The sequence below is a fragment of the Pan troglodytes genome, chromosome X, assembly GCF_028858775.2.
Source record: "Pan troglodytes isolate AG18354 chromosome X, NHGRI_mPanTro3-v2.0_pri, whole genome shotgun sequence".
Taxonomy (NCBI): Eukaryota; Metazoa; Chordata; class Mammalia; order Primates; family Hominidae; genus Pan; species Pan troglodytes.
Window position 1 is genome coordinate 106,319,803 of NC_072421.2, and position 7,064 is coordinate 106,326,866.

Here is a 7,064-nt window from a genome sequence, read left to right on the forward strand (position 1 = left end):
AATTTCTTCTAGTTTTTCTGGTTTATTTGCATAGAGGTGTTTATAGTATTCTCTGATGGTCGTTTGTATTTCTGTTGGATTAGTGGTGATATCCCCTTTATCATTTTTTATTGTGTCTACTTGATTCTTCTCTTTTCTTCTTTATTAGTCTGGCTAGCAGTTTATCTATTTTGTTGATCTTTAAAAAAAAAAAAACCAGCTCCTGGCTTCATTGATTTTTTGAAGGGTTTTTCGTGTCTCTATCTCCTTCAGTTCCACTGTGATTTTAATTATTTCTTGTCTTCTGCTAGCTTTTGAATTTGTTAACTTTTGCTTCTCTAGTTCTTTTAATTGTGATGTTAGGGTGTTGATTTTAGATCTTTCCTGTTTTCTCTTGTGGGAATTTAGTGCTATAAATTCCCCTCTAAACACTGCTTTAAGTGTGTCCCAGAGATTCTGGTACATTTTGTCTTTGTTCCAATTGGTTTCAAAGAACATCTTCATTTCTGCCTTAATTTTGTTATTTTCAGGGTTGTTGAGCTTCCATGTAGTTGTGCAGTTTTGATTGAGTTTCTTAATCCTGAGTTCTAATTTGATTGCACTGTGGTCTGAGAGACTGTTTATTATGATTTCTGTTATTTTGCATTTGCTGAGGAGTGTCTTACTTCCAATTAATGGTCAATTTTAGAATAAGTGCAAAGTCATGCTCAGAAGAATGTATATTCTCTTGATTTTGGGTGAGAGTTCTATACGTGTCTATTAGGTCCGCTTGGTCCAGAGCTGAGTTCAAGTCTTGAATATCCTTGTTAATTTTCTGTCTCATTGATGTGTCTAATATTGACAGTGGGATGTTAAAGTCTCCCACTATTATTGTATGGGAGTCTAAGTCTCTTTGTAGGTCTCTAAGAACTTGTTTTATGAATCTAGGTGCTCCTGTATTGGGTGCATATATATTTATGATAGTTAGCTCTTCTTGTTACATTGGTCCCTTTACATTATGTAATGCCCTTCTTCGTCTCTTTTGATCTTTGTTGGTTTAAAGCCTGTTTTACCAGAGACTAGGATTGCAACCCCTACTATTTTTTTGCTTTCCATTTTCTTGGTAAATATTTCTCCATCCCTTTATTTTGAGCTTATGTGTGTCTTTGCACATGAGATGGTCTCCTGAATACAGCACACCAATGAGTCTTGACTCTTTATCCAATTTGCCAGTCTGTGTCTTTTAATTGGGGCATTTAGCCTTTTTACATTTATGGTTAATATTTTTATGTATGAATTTGATCCTGTCATTATGATGCCAGCTGTTTATTTTGTCTGTTAATTGATGCAGTTTCTTCATAGTGTCAATGGTTTTTACAATTTGGTATGTTTTTGCAGTGGCTGGTACTGGTTGTTCCTTTCCATGTTTAGTGCTTCCTTCAGCAGCTCTTATAAGGTAGGCCTAGTGGTGATGAAATCTCTCAGCATTTACTTGTCTGTAAATAACTGTATTTCTCCTTAGCTTATGAAGCTTAATTTGGCTGGATATGAAATTCTGGGTTGAAAATTCATTTCTTTTAGAATGTTGAATATTGGCCCCCACTCTCTTCTGGCTGTTAGGGTTTCTGCCAAGAGATCTGCCATTAATCTGATGGGCTTCTCTTTGTGGGTAAACTGACCTTTCTCTTTGGTTGCCCTTAACATTTTTTCCTTCATTTCAACCTTGGTGACTCTGACGATTATGTGTCTTGGGGTTGCTCTTCTCGAGGAGTATCTTAGTGGTTTTCTCCGTATTTCCTGAGGTTGAATGTTGGCCTGTCTTGCTAGGTTGGGCAAGTTCTCCTGGATAATATTCTTATGGGTGTTTTCCAACTTGGTTCCATTCTCCCCATCACTTTCAGGTACACCAATCAAACATAGATTTGGTCTTTTCACATAGTCCCACATTTCTTGGTGGCTTTTTTCATTGCTTTTCACTCTTTTTATTTTTATCTAATCTTGTCTTTTCACTTTATTTCATTAAGTTGATCTTCGATCTCTGATATCTTTTCTTCCGCTTGTTCAATTTAGCTATTGATACTTGTGTATGCTTCACAGAGTGTTTGTGCTATGTTTTTCAGCTCCTTCAGGTCATATTTGTTCTTCTCTAAAGTGGTTATTCTAGTTATCAATTCGTCTAACCGTTTTTCAACATTCTTAGCTTCCTTGCATTGAGTGAGAACATGATCCTTTAGCTCATAGGAGTTTGTTATTACCTACCTTCTGAAGCCTACTTCTGTCAATTCTTCAAACTCATTCTCCATCCAGTTTTGTTCCCTTGCTGGTGAGGAGTTGTGATCCTTTGGAGGAGAAGAAGCATTCTGATTTTTGGAATTTTCACCCTTTTTATGCTGGTTTCTCCCCATCTTCGTGGGTTTATCTACCTTGGGTCTTTGATGGTGGTGACCTTCAGATGGGGTCTGTGAGTGGACATGCTTTTTGTTGATGTTGATGCTATTCCTTTCTGTTTGTAATTTTTCCTTCTAACAGTCAGGCCCCTCTGCTGCAGGTCTGCTGGAGTTTGCTGGAGGCCCACTCTAGACCCTATTTGCCTGGGTATCACCAGCAGAAGCTGCAGAACAGCAAAGATTGCTCCTTTTTCCTTCCTCTGGAAGCTTTTGTCCCAGAAGGGCACCCACCAGATGCTAGCTGGAGCTCTCCTGTATGAGGTGTCTGTTGTCCCCTATTGGGAGGCATCTCCCAGTCAGGATACACAGGGGTCAGGGACTCACTTGAGGAGGCAGTCTGACTCTTATCAGAGCTCAAACACTGTGCTGGGAAATCCACTGCTCTCTCCAGAGCCATCAAGCAGGGATGTTTAAGTCTGCTGAAGCTGCGCTGACAGCCGCCCTTTCCCCCAGGTGATCTGTCCCAGGGAGATGGGGGTTTTATCTGTAATTCCCTGACTGGGGCTGCTGCCTTCTTTTCAGAAATGCCCTGCCCAGAGAGGAGGAATCTAGAAAGGCAGTCTTGCCACAGCAGCCTTGCTGAGCTGTGGTGGGCTCCACCCAGTTCAAACTCCTGGGTGGGTGGCTTTGTTTACACTGTGAAGGTAAAACCACCACTCAAGTCTCAACAATGGTCGATGCCCTTCTCCCCACCAAACTCAAGCATCCCAGGTCAACCTCAGACTGCTGTGCTGGCAGCAAAAATTTCAAGCCAGTGGATCTTAGCTTGCTGGGCTCCATGGGGTTGGGACAAGCTGAGCCAGACCAATTGGCTCCCTGGCTTCAGTCCCCTTTCCAGGGGAGTGAACAGTTTTGTCTCACAGGTGTTCCAGGTGCCACTGGGTTATAAAGAAAAACTCCTGCAGTTAGCTCAGTGTCTGCCCACATGGCTGCCCAGTTTTGTGCTTGAAACCCAGAGCCCTGGTGGTATAGACACTGGAGGGAATCTCCTGGTCTGTGGGTTGTGAAGACTGGGGGAAAAGTGCTGTATCTGTGCACCATTCCTCATGGCACAGTCCTTCACGGCTTCCTTTGGCTAGGGGAGGAAAATCCCTCGACCCCTTGTGCTTCCTGGGTGAGGTGACTGCCCACCCTGCTTCTGCTTGCCCTCCATGGGCTGCACCCACTGTCCAACCAGTCCCAATGAAATGAACCGGGTACCTCAGTTGGAAATGCATAAATCACCCACCTTCTGCATCTATCTTGCTGGGAGCTGCAGACTGGAACTCTTCCTATTCGGCCATCTTGCCAGCCTGATTTTTTTTTTTTGGTCACATTTTTAAAAGGAAAAACATTATTGATAAAAGAGAAGTTTTAAAAAAGAATCAAATGTAAATTACAGAACTAAAAATACAATAGCTAAAATTTTAAAATCACTGGATGGGATGAATAATAAGAGTGGATATGAAAGAATATAGAAACAATGTACTAGAGGACAAAGAAATAAAATTTACACGTTCTGAGCAAAAGAGAGAAGGTGAGAAAAACTGATTAGAGGCACATGGACCTGTGGGGCAATTATGGAAAACATACCACTTATAAATACAGTGGCTCTATGAGTTCCAGAAGGAGAAAAAAAAATAAAAACACATGAAAAAAATAATGACCCAAATGTCTCAAACTTGACAAAAGGCATACATCTACAGAATCTGAGCAAACCACAAATAGTATAACCGCCCAACAAAATCCATGCTAAGGCACATCACAATTAAACATCTAAAAACTAAAGGCCAAAAGCACGTTCAAATCATCCACAGGGAAGTGATGCCTTTATAGGGGAACACTTACTGGAATGGCAGAAGATTTCTCATCTGAAACCATGGAGACCAGAAGAAAGAGACACAACCTACCATGTTGTGGAGTATGGTATATTAATGAATTGGAAGACTCAATATAATAAAAATGTCAGTCCTCTACAATTGATCTGTAGATTTAATGCAATCTCTATTCAAATTGTAGTGAAGATTTTAAAATATAGAAAAACTTATTCTAAAAATTATATAGAAAGACACAGGCCCTAGCCCTAGAATAGCTAAAACAATCTTGAAAAGAAGAGTAAAGTGGGAGAAATCATTATATCTTACAGTAGGAATTATTATATAACAGGTACAGTAATCAAGAGTGTCATATTGGTGGAGTAACAGATGTGTGGATTAATGGAAGAGAATATGGAATCTAAAAATAGACCCACAAAAATATGCCCAACATATTCCTGACAAAGGTGTAAAAGCAGTTCAACAGAAGAAGAATATACTTTTCAATAAATGATGGTGGAGCAATTGGCTCCCACAGACAACAACAAAAAATTTGACTTAAACTCACATCTTATTAAAAAAAAATGCCTCAAAGTGGTGCTCAGTTTGCAGTACATATGCTAGATTTGGAATGATACAGAGAAAATTAGCATGGCACCTGCACAAGGATGACATGCAAATTTGTAAAACATTTTGTATTTGAAAAAAGAAAATAATTACCTGAAAATGGATTATGGTCTTAAATGAAAAACATAAAACTATTAAATTTTTAGGGAAAAACATAGTAGAAAATCTTCAAGATCAAGGGGTAGGAAAAGGGTTCTTGAATTAAGACTAAAAGCACAATCTAGAAAATCAAAAATTGATCAATTAGACCTCATTCATTTAAAAAAACTTTGCTCTGTGAAATACACTGTAGAGGATAGAAAGACAAGCTACATAGAGTTGGAAGAAATATTCACAAACTCTACATCTGACAAATGACTAGTGTCTAGAATATATGAAGAGTTCTCAAAATTCGACAGTGAAAGACAAACAATTCAATTAGAAAACGAGCAAAAGACATTAATAGATATTTCACCTAAGAGGATATATGAATGTCAAATAAGCACATAAAAAATTCAACATCACTAGCTATTATGAAAATGTGAATTGAAACAAAAATGAGCTATTACTACATACTTAACAGAATGCCTGGAATAAAAAGTTGTAAAGCATCAGTTGCTGGCAAAGACACAGAGAAACTGGATTATTGATAAATTGCTGGTGGGAATATAAAATGGTACACCCATTCAAAAAATGATTTGGCAATTTCTTAGAAAACCAAACATTTATCTATATACAAATCAGAAATTTCAGTCTGGGCAGTTATCCCAGAAAAATGAATTATTTTTTTCACACAAAAACCTGCATACAAATGTTCATAGCAACTTTATCCTAATAGCCCCAAACTAGAAACAACTCAGATGTCTGTTAACAAGTGAATGGTTAAATGAACTGTGGTACATCCATACCATGGAATAGTACTCAGCAATAAAAATAAACTATTGATACACATGACAATGTGGATTAAACTCCAGGGAATTATGCTGGATGAAAAAGTCCAATCCAAAATGTTATATACTGTATGATTCCATTTATATAGCATGCTTGAAATGACAAAATTATAAATGTTGAGGGCATATTATGGTTGCTGCAGGTTAAGGGCGTGTGAGAGAAGTGGATGTGGTTATAAAATGGCAACATGTGTGATCTTTATGGTGACAAAACAGTACAAGTAAAATTGGTGAAATTTGAACGGGTAGGTGGATTGTATCAATGTCACTATCCTAGTGTGATAGTACTATAGTTTTGCATGACGTTAATATTGAAGGAAAGCAGGTAAAGTGTATATGGAATATTTCTGTATTTTTCTTACAACTGCATGTGAATCTACAATGATCTCAAAATAAAAGTTCAATGTAAAAAAGTATAATGTTGGTGCATGAAGAGTTAGAAGATGGTTAAATCTATAATAAATGATTTTTAAAATTCATAAGAAGGATGCTGTCTAATAAAGCTGCATTTTTGATAGCCAAAATGGGAAGCAGAATGATAAACAGTTTCATGGAAAATGCCTCTAAAGGTCAACTGTGCAAAAAAGGGAAAAAATGTAAACATCAATGTGAATGACATGCTCTTATCTTCCTTGGAAGTAGTGTTGAGTTTATTTCATAAATTTATAATAAGTAATTATACTGATAGTTTGCTGCTTTATTTCTCTGATGAATTAATACTGGAATGAACTATCAGAAAGACGTGAATTTCAAAATCTGTGAGGTATTTCAGAGCCTGTGTTGGCAAGATCACTCTTTTTTTGGGGCCATGATTTTTGTTTTATTAGAAACTCTTTTCTAGGGGTAGGAAGTTTTTGCTCTTTAGAGAAATCCTGACACCGCCCCCCCCGCAAAAAAATTGCAAAGATCAAAAAGCTGGCCAAGTTTTTCATCCTGGTAAAGGTTATTTTAATTTTTGAAAATATTTTGAAAATCCTTAAAAGCTTATCAGAGAGTGTCAGTTCTTTTAGAGGAATATATTCTGATAGAGGTATCACTGTGTTTAAGGCAAGGGTAGAGGACTTTGGGAATAGAAGGGCGACACGTTTGACTTCTGTAGCATCTAAAACATCGATGCCAGGTTGCTTCTTGCTCCTAAACATACTATGTTTATGCTATTTATTTTATCAGGTGGCTAATTATGTAAGAGAATCCCCAAAGGAGGTTTTTCTGGTCCAGGTTTTTGTTGGTGGATTTTAGTCATCTTGAAAATCTTCTAGTTCTGTTTCCGGGAACAGTTCATGACTTGAAGCTGTTATACCACCATTTCA

The 7,064-nt window shown here is 37.7% G+C and overlaps 1 non-coding gene across 1 annotated transcript; it reads left to right on the forward strand.

Moving 5' to 3' along the window:
- The first annotated feature begins 4,795 nt into the window (after nt 1–4,795).
- LOC112207135 (U6 spliceosomal RNA) lies at nt 4,796–4,901 on the forward strand. The gene has a single exon (XR_002941604.1). It is a non-coding gene; the product is annotated as a U6 spliceosomal RNA (small nuclear RNA).
- The last annotated feature ends 2,163 nt before the right edge of the window (nt 4,902–7,064 follow it).